The 14,915-nt window shown below is 42.6% G+C and overlaps 1 protein-coding gene across 2 annotated transcripts in view; it reads left to right on the top strand.

Moving 5' to 3' along the window:
* Positions 1-7,541: 7,541 nt before the first annotated feature.
* Positions 7,542-14,915, top strand: part of LOC126183359 (rab-like protein 6) — a 190,875-nt gene continuing 183,501 nt past the window's right edge. For both annotated transcript variants that reach the window (XM_049925276.1, XM_049925277.1), the window contains exon 1: positions 7,542-7,745. The gene's annotated coding sequence lies outside the window, so the exon portion shown is untranslated. The remainder of the gene's footprint in view (positions 7,746-14,915) is intronic.

Raw genomic sequence — 14,915 nt, 5'->3', positions numbered from 1 at the left:
GGAGTTGTCGTCCGATGATGTCCTAAATGTGCTTGATCGGAGATGGATATGGTGATCGAGGGGCCAATGAACGGTAGCACAACAGATCAAATCACAAGATTTATGTACAAATTTGCACTCAGGGTGTATAGGATAACTATGACAGTGCCCCTGCTGCCATACGAAATCGCACCCTGACTGTGACTCCAGGTGTAGGTCCAGTGTTTCTAGCACGCAGACAGGTTGGTTGCAGACGCTAATTTGGACTGCTTCTAACCGACACACAGCCATCACTGGCACCGAGGCAGAACCAACTTTCATCAGAAAACACAATAGACCTCCACCCTGCCCTCCACTGTGATCTCACTTGACACCAATGAGGTCGCAAATGGTGGTGGTTCTGGGTCAGTGGAATGCACACTACAGGGCGACTGGCTCGGATTTGTCCTTGAAGTACGATTTGTAAGACTTCTTTGTGTCTTTGTGATCCAACTGCTGCTCTTATTGTAGCTGCAGATGCAATACAATGCGCCATAGCCATCTGCCGAACACAGTGATCTCTCTCAACATGCAGCTTCTCATATCCCTATTACACGACCTTGTTCAAACTCAGTGTGGAGTTGATAACTGCGTCCTTGTCGATTTAAAGGCATTCTTGGCTAACATCAACTCACCACTTCCAATCTTAAAGGTAAATAACGCTCGCGACTGTTACAGCATGTATTTAAAGCAAACCTGATTTGCATCTTCATAGTGGCGCTACTTGCGCCACTTTTATGCGACTGGCACGAAATCTGAACAGACATCATCTTTCAGATTTAGAAACACACCTGTCAACTATCGTTTATGTCGTGCAGCTCTTTCATGATGTTCCGATTTTTTTCGTCAGTGTATATGTATGTTAAAAACACATAGCCAGAAGTTGAAAGTCTTCTGGTAAAAAAAAAAAGAAAGAAAGAAAAGAAAAACATGGAAGCGCTGCACTTTCACTTAAAAACTGAAGGACCTTCACTGGGTGACAAGTATTGTCAGAGGAGAGAATATGTCCCATACTGTTGAGGAGTGTCGGTAAAAAACAGGGATTTGACAGGTAGGAAAACTAGAGAGATGATAGGTATGAGTTGAGGTGGATAGTGGGAAATACATTCGATGGGAAAGACAGAGGATGAGGAGTAGTGTGTTGTGTGGGTAGGTTAGTGGTTAAGAAAGGAAAGTGATGAGAATGGATGAAGAGGGAAAAGGGAAGAGGTGCCCTGATATTGAGTGGGATAGGTGGAGAAGAGTTAAAGTTGGTAGGAGGAATAAATATTGGGGTGGATCTCGGATATCATTGTATCGGAGAAGCAGTTGGTTGAAGTTGCGTTGGGATAGGATGTGGAGTGTGTGTAGGTGTAGGGATGGAGGGATGTGTTCGTGAAGGCAGGCAGCATACTAGGGTTTGTGAGCAGAGGATAGAAAATGAGGTTATGTGAATCTAGTCTGCAGACAGTGCAGGAGATATGGAGGTATTCGATGTGGGTGAGGAGGAATGGGTATTTGATGAGATGGTAGAGACGACATGTAGGGGAAAGTAAATGGATATGGAAAGCGAGATGGAGTACATGGCGTTCGAGGACTTGGAGGGACCTATAGAACTTTGGTGGAGCGGAGATCCACGCAACATTTGCATAGCAAAGGATGGATCAGATCGTAGTTTTGTAGGTGTGGATAATAGTGGAGGGGTGTAATCCCCAAGGTCGGCCTGTTTGACAAAAGGAGGTGTTGTTTTTATTTATTGTTATTTTATCCCCCCCCCACCCCACCCCATATGGGCAGGGGTTGGGCCGTCAGTGGATGCAATTTGCTGCTTTTCAGCCACATGAGAGAAAATTTTAAAAAACGTAATATAAAAACTGAACATGGCGTTTGACAAAAATAAACATTCTGTACAATAAATCAAATGGTTCAAATGGCTCTGAGCACTATGGGACTTAACTTCTGAGGTCATCAGTCCCCTAGAACTTAGAACTACTTAAACCTAACTAACCTAAGGACATCACACACATCCATGTTTGAGGCAAGATTCAAACCTGCGACCTCAGCAGCAGAGCGGTTCCGGACTGAAGGGCCTAGAACCGCTCGGCCACAGCGGCCGGCTATTCTGTACAATAAAAAGACTGATCTTCAGTTTCATAAGTTAAAATATAAAAGGTTGATTTAGTGATTAATTAAAATATATACACAGATGAATAGAAGATGAGTGTTTCACATGAAAATATAAAAACAGATAGACAGTTGCACAAAGTAAAACATAAAACAGAGAGGTCGATGTGTGACTTATTAAAAGAGATACGTGGATGAGGGAAGAGATGAATGGAAATAGACTGCCAGCGAGCAGAGTCTCAAGGGAATGTAGCATTTAAAGGTAGATCATAGGAGTGGGTTTGTAGGTGAATGTTTGGACGGGGGAAGAGTGGAGAGGGATGTGGTTCCGAATCAAGACTTAGGAAGTGAGTGAAGAGCACTAGAGGGGAAGGGATCGCTGGCAAAGGGTGGGTGGTAGGGATCCCCTAGATCTGGTTGGATGGGTATACATCAAGGCAGATTTCATGGCTGGGTAATGGAAGGTGATTAAAGTTTCATTGGGAGAGGATGTGGAGGTTATTGCGGTGTAGTGTTGGGGCAGTGTGGTGGTAGAGGTGCGGCAGGGTACCAGTATCAGTGACCAATGGGTAAACGACACGGTGGTTAGTGTCAAGTTTACAGGTAACATAGGATATCTGGGTGTGTTCAAGATGAAAGAGTAGGCTGGAGAATTTGATAAGTTGTTAGAGGATTTGGGTGGGGGAGGGAAAGCAGATTCGAGAAGTTGGGTGGAGTGTATGGTGTTCAAGGATCTGTAGGGCGTGATACAAGGAGGGAGGAGCGGAAGTCCATGCCACACTGATGTAGCAGAGGATGGGTCAGATTAGGGCATTATAGGAGCGGCAGATTGTGGAAGGGTACAATCCCCATATTCAGTCGGTTAGGACTTTTAGTAATTTTAGTCTATTGTGGGTTTTTTATTGAATGGTTAGTAGATGAAGCTTCCATGTTAATCACCAATCAAGTGTTAGTCCGAGTTATGTTAGCATGTTAATTAACTGGATAGGATGGTTGTAAATGGTAAGGTAAAAATCGTGGGGATGGAAGCTGTGGGTGGTTCAGCCTATAAGTATTGCCTGCATTTTGGTAGGGTTGATTTTGAGGAGCCATTGGCTGCACCAGGGGGTGAACTCATTGAGACGGTTTGTTGGGATTTCTGTAGGGTAGGGGCGAGGAAGACAGTGTCATTGGTGTACTTGGGGAAATGAACAAAAGGAAGGGTCTTGGGGAATGACAGCAGCATAGAGGAAATACAGGAGAGGTGATAGGGGCACACGTGCTGTGGGATGGAAGATACAGGTGTTACCTTGTTGTTGGTGACATAAGACAAGTAGTTAGAGGGAGAGGAGGCGATGAGGTGCATATAATTTATGGGAAGTGCACAGGTCTGGAGCCTAAAGAGGAGCCTGGAATGCCATACACAGTCATAAGGTTTCTCAAGATCTAGGGAGACAAAAATGCAGGATTTGTGGTTGTTGATTTGGTGGGACAGGAGATGAGTAAGGTGCAGGAGTTGGTCATCAGAGGAAAAGGTGGAATGGAAGCCACATTGATGGACAGGAATAGGTATGTACTGTTATAGGTGTTTATGGATACATCAGGATGGAATGGATTGAAGGACCTTGCTAAACATCAGGGTCAGACTGATGGGACAGTAGGAGGAGGTGTCACTAGCAGGTTTATTACGTCTGAGGAAGACAAGGATTTGAGAGGTTTTCCATTGCTCAGGATAGAAACCTGTGGGAGCTGTGTTTGTGATAGAGTTTCTGTTGAATGTCTTGTGTTGTTATTAGAGTATTGAGTTCTGTCTGTGGGATGTTGTCGAGGTACTGGAAGCTAGGAGCGTGGCATGGGAGGGAGGTATTGGTACACTCATGGGCCTTCAGAAATAAGGAGTTATCAAAATGGGGATAATCTGGGATAGTGAAGGTGTCAGAGAAGTAGGACACAAAGTGATTGGCTTTGCTTAGATTGTCAGGGAGAGGGTGATTATCGTGCAGGAGGGGGTAGTATGTAGTATGGAGCAGGGTTGTTGGCAGTAGGGTGGTGAAATACCTTCCATTACCTGGAAGAGTTTATGGGCTTGTGGTGCTGAGGCGTAGTGGCATTTCTTTGCATTAAGCAGATTTCGGATTTGTAGTTGTTGAAGGTGTGTAAATGTATCGCAGTCATGGGTCTGTAGGAAGGATTGGTAAAGGCGACAGGATTCACAGAAGAGTAGGAGAGCATGTGGAGGGAGTGAGGGATGGTGTGGATAGAGGGGTTTAGTCAGAATGTGGCGAGTTATGGCGTTTGACAAGGTATGCTGTAGGAAGGTGGCAGCATGGTGGATGTCATGGGGGTCTTGGAAGCATAATGGGTGGCTTCCAAGTTTGGTAGCAATGAATACCCTGTAGGCATCTCAGTTTGTATGGGAGTAGTCCTGGATTGTTGGGGAGAGGCAGGGGGAGTGGGAGCATGGGTAAGGTGTGTAATGTAGGGGATGGTGAGTAGGACAGGAAGATAGTCGCTTCTAGTGGGTTCAAGGACTGCTGCAGTAAAGTGCCTAAGGAAGTTAGGAGAGGTGAGGATAAGATCAGGAGTGAAATAACTTTCAGGGCAGGTATGTAGTGAGAGAGGGACTATATCACCATGGAGAGAGTCATTAAACCGATGCCACTGCTGGAGCTTAGCATGGGACCAGCTATGGCTGTTTAGGTCAGTGGTAAGAATGTAGGTTGAAAAGGTATTGTCTATGTGGGGAAGGAAGTTGTATGATATGTGATGGTGTATTCAGATATAGATACTGACACAAGTAACTGTTATGGTTTTGAGGAAGAGAGTGAGAATAAGGTGGTCAAAAGGGAAGGTTCTTGTGGTGGCCAATAGAAACTCTGTCCTGGGCCATGGGGAGCAGGATGGATGGCTCGTATGGGTTAAACTAAGGTGTCGAGACAGGTGAAAAGAAAGTAGACCTGGTTGTGGGAATAGTGGCTTGTGTGTGGAGGTGGAAGATGGAGTGGGCATCAATGGTAATTTGGTGTAGTGTGTGTGGCCTGTGGAAAGGGTAAATGGTTTGAAGAACTATGGTTCTAAAGTGGATGATGTCTTCAGCTGTGATAGGTGGGTGGAGGGAAGTGTTGGGGTGGAGGGGGTTGTCAATAGGTTTGATGGGAACTGTCAGCTCAGGTTTGGAAGGTGGAGGTTGAGCCTTGCACTTGGAAGCATAGGTCACGTGGGGCAGGTTACAGGTATTACATGAGGGAGGGAAGTGAGGTTAGAGCATTGCTTGAGGAAATGGTGGGATTTACAATGGGGGCAGGTGGGAGGGTTTTTTGCAGTCAGTGGTTAAGTGGTCATTATACACTAGGTATCTTTGGCAGTGGTAGGATTGAGGGCAGGATTTGGATTGCTCAATGGTGTGTCATTGTTTGTAGTTCAGGGCCCCAGGTGGAGAACATAGTGGATTGTGGATGGGGATTCGGTGACCATGAGGACTTTGAAAGTTGGGCCAGAATTGTCAAAGACTTCTGAACTTCAAGGTCTGGATGGGAGTTGAGCTTGGACTCCGCCTCCTCCATTGTCGCCACAGGGTCGATCCCTTTGATCGCGATGATGAGGGTGGGGGGATGGTGAGGCGGTTGTGGTTGCTTGGTCTGGGTGGTTACAGGACAAGGTGAGAGGTTTGCATAGGGACTGAAAGTGATACAGGGGATCTACTGGAGGAGTTTGTTGTGAAATTCTGGATCAGGGTATTTGATGAGGATGGAGTCTCTTCTAGGGATGATCTGAGTGATGGGTAAGGACAGACATATTTTCTGATTTCGTGAAGGAGGGTTTTGTATTTGAGGAAGTTGGAGTCAGGATGAGAGAGGGGAAAGGTATGCAGTTCTGTGGATATAGTGGCAGATGGGATGGCCAGGCAGTCCATGAAGTCTGTGCTTTCCATTTGTTTAGGTGTTTTTTTTGGGATCAGGAGTCGGGACAGCATCAGTGCTGAGATGTTTAGTGGTCTTCCTGATGGGTATGAGTAAGGAGGGTTTGGTGGGCACAGCAGGGGGTAACAGGCGACGGAATTGTTTGGAAGGGGGTTTGGATGAAGAGGTTACCACAGTCCAGGGACCTATTGTGAAAACAATAGGTTGAATCGATGGTGATGGCGAAGGTGGATCGACGTATGGTGGTGGCAGTTCTGCTGTTGTTGTACTGGATGATGCTGGTCCTTGTGCTGGATCAGAAGAGGGCGCTGCTGGGGCGTGTCTGCAGAAGAGACGACTGGGAGAGGCGGTAGGCTTGACGGAAAGTGGAAGTGCTCCAAGTGATGATAGTAGGGGACTGGGAGAGACAGGTGTAAACAATGGTAGTGGTTCGAGAAAGCATGGTGGCGTTACTAGTTGATGGATGGGTGACGAAGTCGGCGTCGGTGGCAACGGCAGCAACGAAGGCGGTGGCGGCAGCGTCAGCGGCAGCGACAGTGGAACAGCGACGAGAAAGCGGCGAGATGGAGACGGCGACACTGACGATGAAAGGCACAAACACAGAAGAAGTCTCGAAGGCGGAATAAACTGACTATGAACATGCACACACACGGAACAAGAGTCGAAGGCACAATAAACTACACAGACAAACAGACGCAAAGCATAGGAGAGTTGTCTGTAACAGCCTGTGGCTTAAGAAGCCTAGCAGCAAGCGAACTAGTTGTAGTAGTCGATTGATACTATTCAAAGGATGCAAAAGGAAGTCTGACGCTATATTAGGAGGTATCCTACGACTTTCGTCACCCCAGTGTATGCGAAAACTGTCTTCGCTTAACCAACCACTGTCTAGTCCGTTTCGATCGGTCTTTTTGTTTTTTGCATCTGAACTTGTGTCGAGTGGACACACAATTTGCTGTGATTTACTGCATGCGCAAATATCTGCGCATACGGATAGTTGGCTGTAGATGAGCCTTTTTAAAATCCCACGAACGGAACGGAAAAGATCTCGATGTCTACTATAATATTAAGTACCCTTTGCCATGCATCATACCGTTATACGTGGTGTACAAATTTCGTAAGTAACAGTTTAGTTAGTTGTCCTTCCGCCCCCCGGCCCCCCTCCATCCTTCCTCTTTATAAGAGGGGTTTGGTCCGTTTGATGCTAGAAAGTATAAATGTATTTATCTAACTTACATAGGGGGATAACGGATGCCCTACAGGAAAAGAGAACAGTTTACATTAAAATTTGAATCGCCCTTCTGCGCCCACTAAGCTTAAAAGACACGTATTGGTGAAGAAGAAACTTTAAATTCCAGCAGAAACATCTTTGCACACAAACCAGCAGTAAAAATTTCACCTTTTAGATGTGCATACATTAAGCTTGTAACTGGAGATAAGTACGAGCACGGCCCCCAATAGAGGCGGCCGTGGTGTGAGATCCGCACAGTTTCAACCTCTGAGCTTTGTTGCCATCGGCGTATCATTGTTAATCTTTGGCACAGATGTTCGTTTGTTTGGCGTGTGTTTATAGTATTTTTGACATATGGCACAAGAAAAGGAGTTTGTTTGGTGATGAACCCGTAGATGGGTAACAAAGTTTATATCGTGGCAAATTTATATCCAGAGACAAAAACCATGATTTTAATCCGTCACTGCTGAAGGAAACGCATATATTTCAACCACAAGGTTAGTGTGCTAAATAATGTGATCTTGAACAGATAGCATGTGTTTATTAAAACGCGTAGGTTTAGCGAAAGGCGATAATTAGTGAGTTGTAAGGTATCAGAATGACCAACAACACGTGTGTAAGCAAATTAAGTAGAAAGAGACACTAAGAGGGAAAAACCCAAATTACATCGTAAAACAACGAAATTCGTACGTGCTCCAGTATCAAACGTTTGTTGTCAGTATTTTGTCAGATGGGCAATGTAGAGTAAAATGTGACATAAGTTGCGCCAGGTTATTACCTTCACTTTTGATAAACACCCTTGAGATTGAGTATTGGCGAAAAGCCTGGACTATTAATGACTGAAGTGGCGTAATTTAAATATATATGACCTTTCTCTCATTCTCAGATCTACATAAGGATGTAAGTGAAGAGCGATAACTGCCCTAGACCAACACTTAGAGGTAGTTTGATCATTGACAGTGCTGCAGAATACAATGAAAAAAATCATGTTTTGTTAACTCATTGTAAATGATAGGACCTGAGGCTTATAAATGACACAATAAACATATTAGGCCTAGTTTCTGTGTAAATGGGTGGCCAGAAATACCTAACTTTTTGTAGTCAGTGTAAGAAAATCTTCATGTGTTTCTCATTACAGTGATAGTATACTTTGTCCTGTCTGTTAAGGAACCTATGTAGGCCCTAATTCATCGGTAGTGACACTGTGTAGCACCACACATGATGTTTCGTTGTTGATCCTGTCCAAAAGGGTATTGCATGCATCTGGCAGGCAATTCGTATTTGTATGTCACTTGTTCAAGTGCCTTTATCAAATATCATAGGTAGTTTTTGTGTGTACTTTTCAATCCATTGTCATAAGTAAACAACAGTGAGCTTGGTAGAGAGGTGGTAAGCACACAAATCACCATTCGGCTACCTAGTCTTGTCTTAGTTTTTCTTTGGTTTCCTCAAATCAGTTCAAATGCATGCCAATATCCTTTGCCTTCCTTATCTTACCAAGCATGTAGATGCACAACATTTTTAATGATCTCATTAGCAACAGTTTATTAAACTGTAATTTCCCTTCCCTTCTTTAATAAACATAAATGTTAATGTTAAATTTTTCTACAAGAAGTGAAGCACGTACATTATCAAAGTTCTACTTTCAGTTCATATTCAAGTGAACATTAGTGCATTCAAATGGATAAACTGCATATAATGTGCTAGATTAGTGGGCAGTAGTGTACATATTTCTGTCACCATGTGGAAGATCGAGGAACAGCTGTTAGATGTGCCATACAAAACCAAATAGTGTGCTTTCATTGTAAGGATTTTAGTATTTATCATTTCTGTGTGGAGGAATTTGTAAGTGTATATGCAAAAACTAACACAGCACTTTCTTTGTAAGAATATTAGTATTTACCTTTTATTGGTGATGTAATTTCTCTGTCTCCCACATTTCATTGTTTTTGTTTGAGCTATGGTTTTCCATTATTGTATTTATCAACTTCTGCAATTACTAAATAGCATTTAATTTATGTTTTTGTAACTTGTGAATCTTATAGTCTAAAATATGTGAGTACAGTTGTAAGTTATATGTTGAACCTAAAAATTTTTGGTCTGTGAAACAGTGTGAGCCATCACCATGCTTTCTTGAGTGTCATGTCATATTTTATGTAGGTGGCATGTGGTATGTAGACATTGGTTGTATATATTTTAGATAGTGTGTTGCTTATTTTTTGTCGATTGTATACGAGACCTACATAGGTCTATTTAAGGTGGTGAACAAGTGTGGGGAACAGTGTTTTGAGTTGCATTGCATTTTATTTTATTAATTTATGTGTCCTTTGGTCTTTCAGCACAACAGTATAGGACGTGTCAGATATATTACAGAAATAATATATGGCCAACATATATAAACATATAGAAAGTACGATTGGTCTAGATGACACTAGGGCAGGTAGTTGGCCATGGCATTATCAAAGGAATCATCTCAACATCCACCTTAGCAACTTTGCAAAACCCAAATCAGTATGACTGGACAGAGTATGAACTACTCAAATGCGAGTCCAGTGCATTAACACTGCCTTAGCTACCTCACTTAGTATGTAATTTGGAATTTACAATCATATGCACCAACTGTATAAAGAACTTCACATCGTGCACGAGTAGTAAAATCGATTATACAACTAGTAAATGAAAATTTGAGCTTAAGAGTAATATTTGACAGAACACGTCAGGTTCGACCAGTGACGTAATTTTGATGGCTACTGTGACATTGCCTTTTGGTGCAAATATTCACAGTTTTGTTGATGGATGGCAAATCTAACAAATGTGAAAGCCAGAAATCTAGTTGTTTTGTGACAGACTGATCTGTAGCTTAGTCCAAGGTCTAGGTTTGGTTGGAAAGTGACAGTTTGGTTGTGAGTTGACAAAGCCTGTGAATGTGAAATTAATAAAACCCACTGTGGTGACAGACTAATCTGTAGCTTAGATTGTTTCAAAAGATCACCACGATATCACATTATAGTCATCAAGTTGTTTATGGCATTTGTCACATGTTTTCTATGTCATTCATCAAAGCCAATCACTCTTATAGAATATTCGTCTTTATCCAAACTTTGTTATACACTTCTGAGATGTGGATACCCATGCACACATTAAGTTGCATTTTTACAAAATATGAATGCACAAGCATTTGCCAACTTTATGTCCATCACAATTTTACTTGCAACTGATTCCCTTCTCTGAGTAGATGTATTGCACTGCATCTGAAACAGAGGAAACAGGAAACATTTAGATACACATTATAGGTGACACATCTGATAACAAACTAAAAAGTACTCAAAACAGTAAACAAGGGCCTAGTGTTTCTGCAAGTTAACATATTCACTTGCAATATAGAAACGATTATCAACAAAGAAAGTTCTTAATTCTGCTGTAAAAGCTACTTGCTTCTCCAACCTCTTTATATATATTGGCAGTGCATTATACAGATTGACAATGAAGTGATTCACATGTCTTGGAGTATGAGTTTTTGTTTCTTGGTCTACACGGAGGTGTACCCATGGTTGTGAGTGTTACAGCTATGGCAATCATTATTGGTGTGCAGGTCTCCTAGTTTAGCTGTTGTAATCAACACACATTATGTATGGGGAAGAGTACAGGAAGCTCTTCCAACTTTTTAGATAGGAGATTGCTGTGAGTCCTTGTAGAACTATATGACAAAACTTGGATTGCCTGTTCCTGTAATTTAAAAGTTTTGTTTAACTGACTGTTAGTTTAGCCCAAAACTGTCCAGTGAGCTACAATGGACAGAAAGTAACCAAAATAAGCCATTCCAGCTTCTTATGAGGAGCATACTTTTGAAATGTTTCTCAGAACGAGGCACGCCGATCTGGGTCTTTAGGAGAGTATTTTTACATTGTATTTCTAGTTTAAGTGTTGATCAATTTACATTCCTAGAAGTTTTGTGCACTGAACTCTTTCTGGTTCATTTGCACCCAGTACCAGCTGGAGATCTTAGTTTTGATTATTTTCCCGAGTTAACTGTAATTTGTTTTCTTCACATTAAAGGTCTGCCTTTTGGCATTGAACCATGAATGTATGGACTTGAGGACTTGATCAGTTGTTGCAGACAGAGATTCAATAATACTGCTCACTATTACACTAGTGCTATCTCCAGACAATGTGATCTTAGCTCCAATTTCTGAGGACTGTATGTCATCTATAGAAATGAGGAACAGAAGCAGGTCTAACATGCTATCCTGTGGTAAACATGTTCTTTGTACCAGATACTAATTTGATTAGAATGAGTTGTGGGTTCCACAACATGTGATCTATTTAGTAAATAGATTGAAACCAATTGTTTTCTATCCCCTTTGTCCCCATTGCTATAAACTTATCAGAAAGCTTATCAAAAGCTTTAGAAAGGTCAAAATAAACTTGTACAGCATTGTTGTTTTGTAGGTCCCTAGTTATTTCATCTGTGTAATTGATTATTGCTGTTACTATACCTCTACCTGCTCAAAAGCCATGCTGATTATGATGCAATAGCTTGTGATTGTTAGGTACTTGGTGATTTGTTGTTTCATTAATTTCTCAAGTACTGTAGAGAATGCAGAGTAGTGATGTGGGTCAATTATGTTGAACTTTGTCTATTACCACTCTTGAATAAACATATAGCTTTGGAAATTTTTAATCTGTATGTGAGCACTCCCACAGTGAATGATAAATTATCAATGTGAGCCAAGGACTTTGCAATCTTTTAAGCATGAAGTGGGGTTGGTACTTCATCTACACCTACTGACATTTTGCATTTGATCCCATTTACTACTTCATACTGTATGCCGGTGTACTGTACTTAAGTTCATCCTGATAGTGAAATTCAAGCTTAGTGTTTGGGAAGCCTTTATGAAATAATGATTCATGTAATTTGACAGGTCTTTGTTGCTAATGTTAATGTTATCAGCATTTGTAAGTGTGATTTTTTTTGTTCCTTATGTCATTTCCCTGTTTTGCTTTTTACAGTTTTTCATATAGATTTGGTTTTATTGGCTGACAACCATATTACGGTGTTATTTCTAAGCAGTTTCACTTTAGCAATTGCCTGTCAGTATATTTTCTCTTACGTCTTTACATATTCGTTAAACTGAATGTCTGTGGAGCTTTTCATTTGAGAACTGAACCTTTTTAGTCACACAGGAAATTGCAATGCCTGACATTATTGAAATACTGGATTTAGTGATCCCATATAACATATTTTGGTCAGTTTCTTTGGGAAGTGCATTTCAAAATTAGTCCTGAATACTGAAGAGAAAGCATTGTAAGTGTTGCTAGTTCCAGAGTGTGAAAGCTCTCAGGGGTTCCTTTGAAAGGGCACGGCTGAGTTCCTTCCCTAATCCGATGAGACCGACGACCTTGCAGTTTGGTCTCTTCCCACAAATCAACCCACACTTTCCCCCAAATCAACCAACCAACCACCCAACACACACACACACACACACACACACACACACACACACACACACACACAAACAAAAACAACAACAACAACATATTTATGCTCCTACATGGTGCCAGCTGGACGCACAATGCAAATGTTGCATTTTGGGAAGTGGACTAGGTTGAGGTGGGGGTTACATTGGGTGGGGTGTTAGAGGCAGAGAGATGTGGGAGTCAGGGAGAGGGGTTGGCATGGTGGCGTCTTGGGGAGAGGGAGAAGGCAGGTGATTTTCTGGCTATGAATGTGGAGGGGAGGGGTGGTAGGTGCATTGGCTAGGCATGTGATGCATGGTTGTCAGAGCCAGTGGGAGCAGGTGACATGAATTGAGAGGGGATGATGGGACAGAGGAAAGTAGTGTGTAGGGTATAGGGACAGTGGGTGACTGGAGATTGAGACCAGGACACCCAACATACACATCATCCTAGTCCATCCCCTATGGAAGACCACGGTCTAAAACCTGCCCAATCCACGTATCCAGCACTTCCTACTCCGTTTGTGTTGCATGCTTGCCCTACCCTATCAGAGGCTGGGCTAACTGTGAAAGCAGCCATGTAATTTCCCAACCCTGCTGCAAACATTGCACAGTGTTTTATGCTAGTATGACTACCAACTGTGTGTCCACCAGGATGAATGGCTACCACCAAACTGTTGCCAAGAACAGAATTAATGACCTGGTGGCACAACATGCAGCTGAGCATAGCGCACTCATTGTCAATGGCTGCTTCATAGCCCAGGCCACTTGGGTGCTTCTCTCCATCAGCAGCTTCGCTGAACTACGCGGATGGTAGTTACCCTTCCCACACAGTCTTTGCTCCAGAACTCATCCTGGCCTCAGTCTCTGGTATACCACCATCCCCACACCCTGCACCCAGCAGTTTCCCCTTTCTCTCTGATGTCAGCTCCTCTCTATTCATGTCCCCACATCACCCTCAGTGTGTGCCGCTCCCCACCATCTCTCTAACAACCCTGCATCACATACCTAGCCTGTGCACTTGCCACCTCTCCCTCTGCATTCCTAGCTGGCAAACTGGTTGCTTCCCACTGGGCTGCCAGTCTCACGCCCATGCATGTGCACGTGTGCCCCCCCCCCCCCCCACACACACACAGCTCTCTCTCTCTCTCTCTCTCTCTCTCTCTACCTCTCTACTCTCCCTGCCTAACACAACCCTGTCCCAAACTCTTCCACCTGCTGAAATGCAGCATTGGCATTGTGTGTCCATCCAGCACCCTGCAGGTGCGTGACTCACTGATTCTGTTTTTCAATGAGTGGTCTCCTTTACTTCCAAATTGTTTGTAGTCTACCAGAAGTTTTTCCTACAAAATTAAATCAGTATTAGTAATTTATATTCCTGTGGTGTCCATAATTGAAAATATATTATCAATAAGACTTAATGGATTCCACAGCTTCAACATGTTTCCTCTTATAAACAGGTCCACAAGACTAACACATAGGACAGAAAGTCCTCCATTGATGCACATTCATTCATGAAGTTTATACTGAAGTCCCCACAGACAGTTATAGTGCCTTTTTTGTCAAACCTCGTGTCTGTCAGAGACTAATTTATTCATTAATATGTCTATATCCACAATAGGTGATGTGTATACTGGTAATAATTATTACTTTACCCAGCTCCCCATGCAATTGAACAGCAGTGGCTTCAAAATGTTTGACTTTGTTGTTTTTCTCAGGAATTGTTTTCAGCTTAGATAATTCAGTTGTGCAAGGCCTACCCAGAAAACTGGGTGAACTATATAGCTTGCTAGTTATCTGTGGGAATTAAATGTATCTCAGTCTCCCCACTGAAAACATTTCCTGAAAAAAAAATTACTGTACTGTCATGGAGTACAGACACACAAAGAATTGATAGGCTGATTATGTAGGCCTCTTGATGAAGTTTCTGTAGTGCTGTGTAGTGTAATGTAGTGTACCCTTTCGAAGGAACCATCCCAGTGTTTGCAAGTCCAGTGTGCTAACTGCTGCACCACCACCTCACTTGGTACAGGCGTGTTAGAGATAACTGTCACATTTTTATATAAATTTTCAGTATGCTTGCGTTACCTAAGCATTTTAATATAGGTTTCATTTGACTGAATGTAAGGTCTTTTATCCCAAATCCTCTTGGGTGCTTTAAATGCAAAAAGTTTCATCATACCATCTTGAGATGTAAAGGCGATGCAACAT

Source organism: Schistocerca cancellata, chromosome 4, assembly GCF_023864275.1.
Source record: "Schistocerca cancellata isolate TAMUIC-IGC-003103 chromosome 4, iqSchCanc2.1, whole genome shotgun sequence".
Lineage (NCBI taxonomy): Eukaryota > Metazoa > Arthropoda > Insecta > Orthoptera > Acrididae > Schistocerca > Schistocerca cancellata.
The sequence above is the reverse complement of the archived record's forward strand: the minus strand, read 5'-3'. Positions and strand labels throughout refer to the sequence as shown.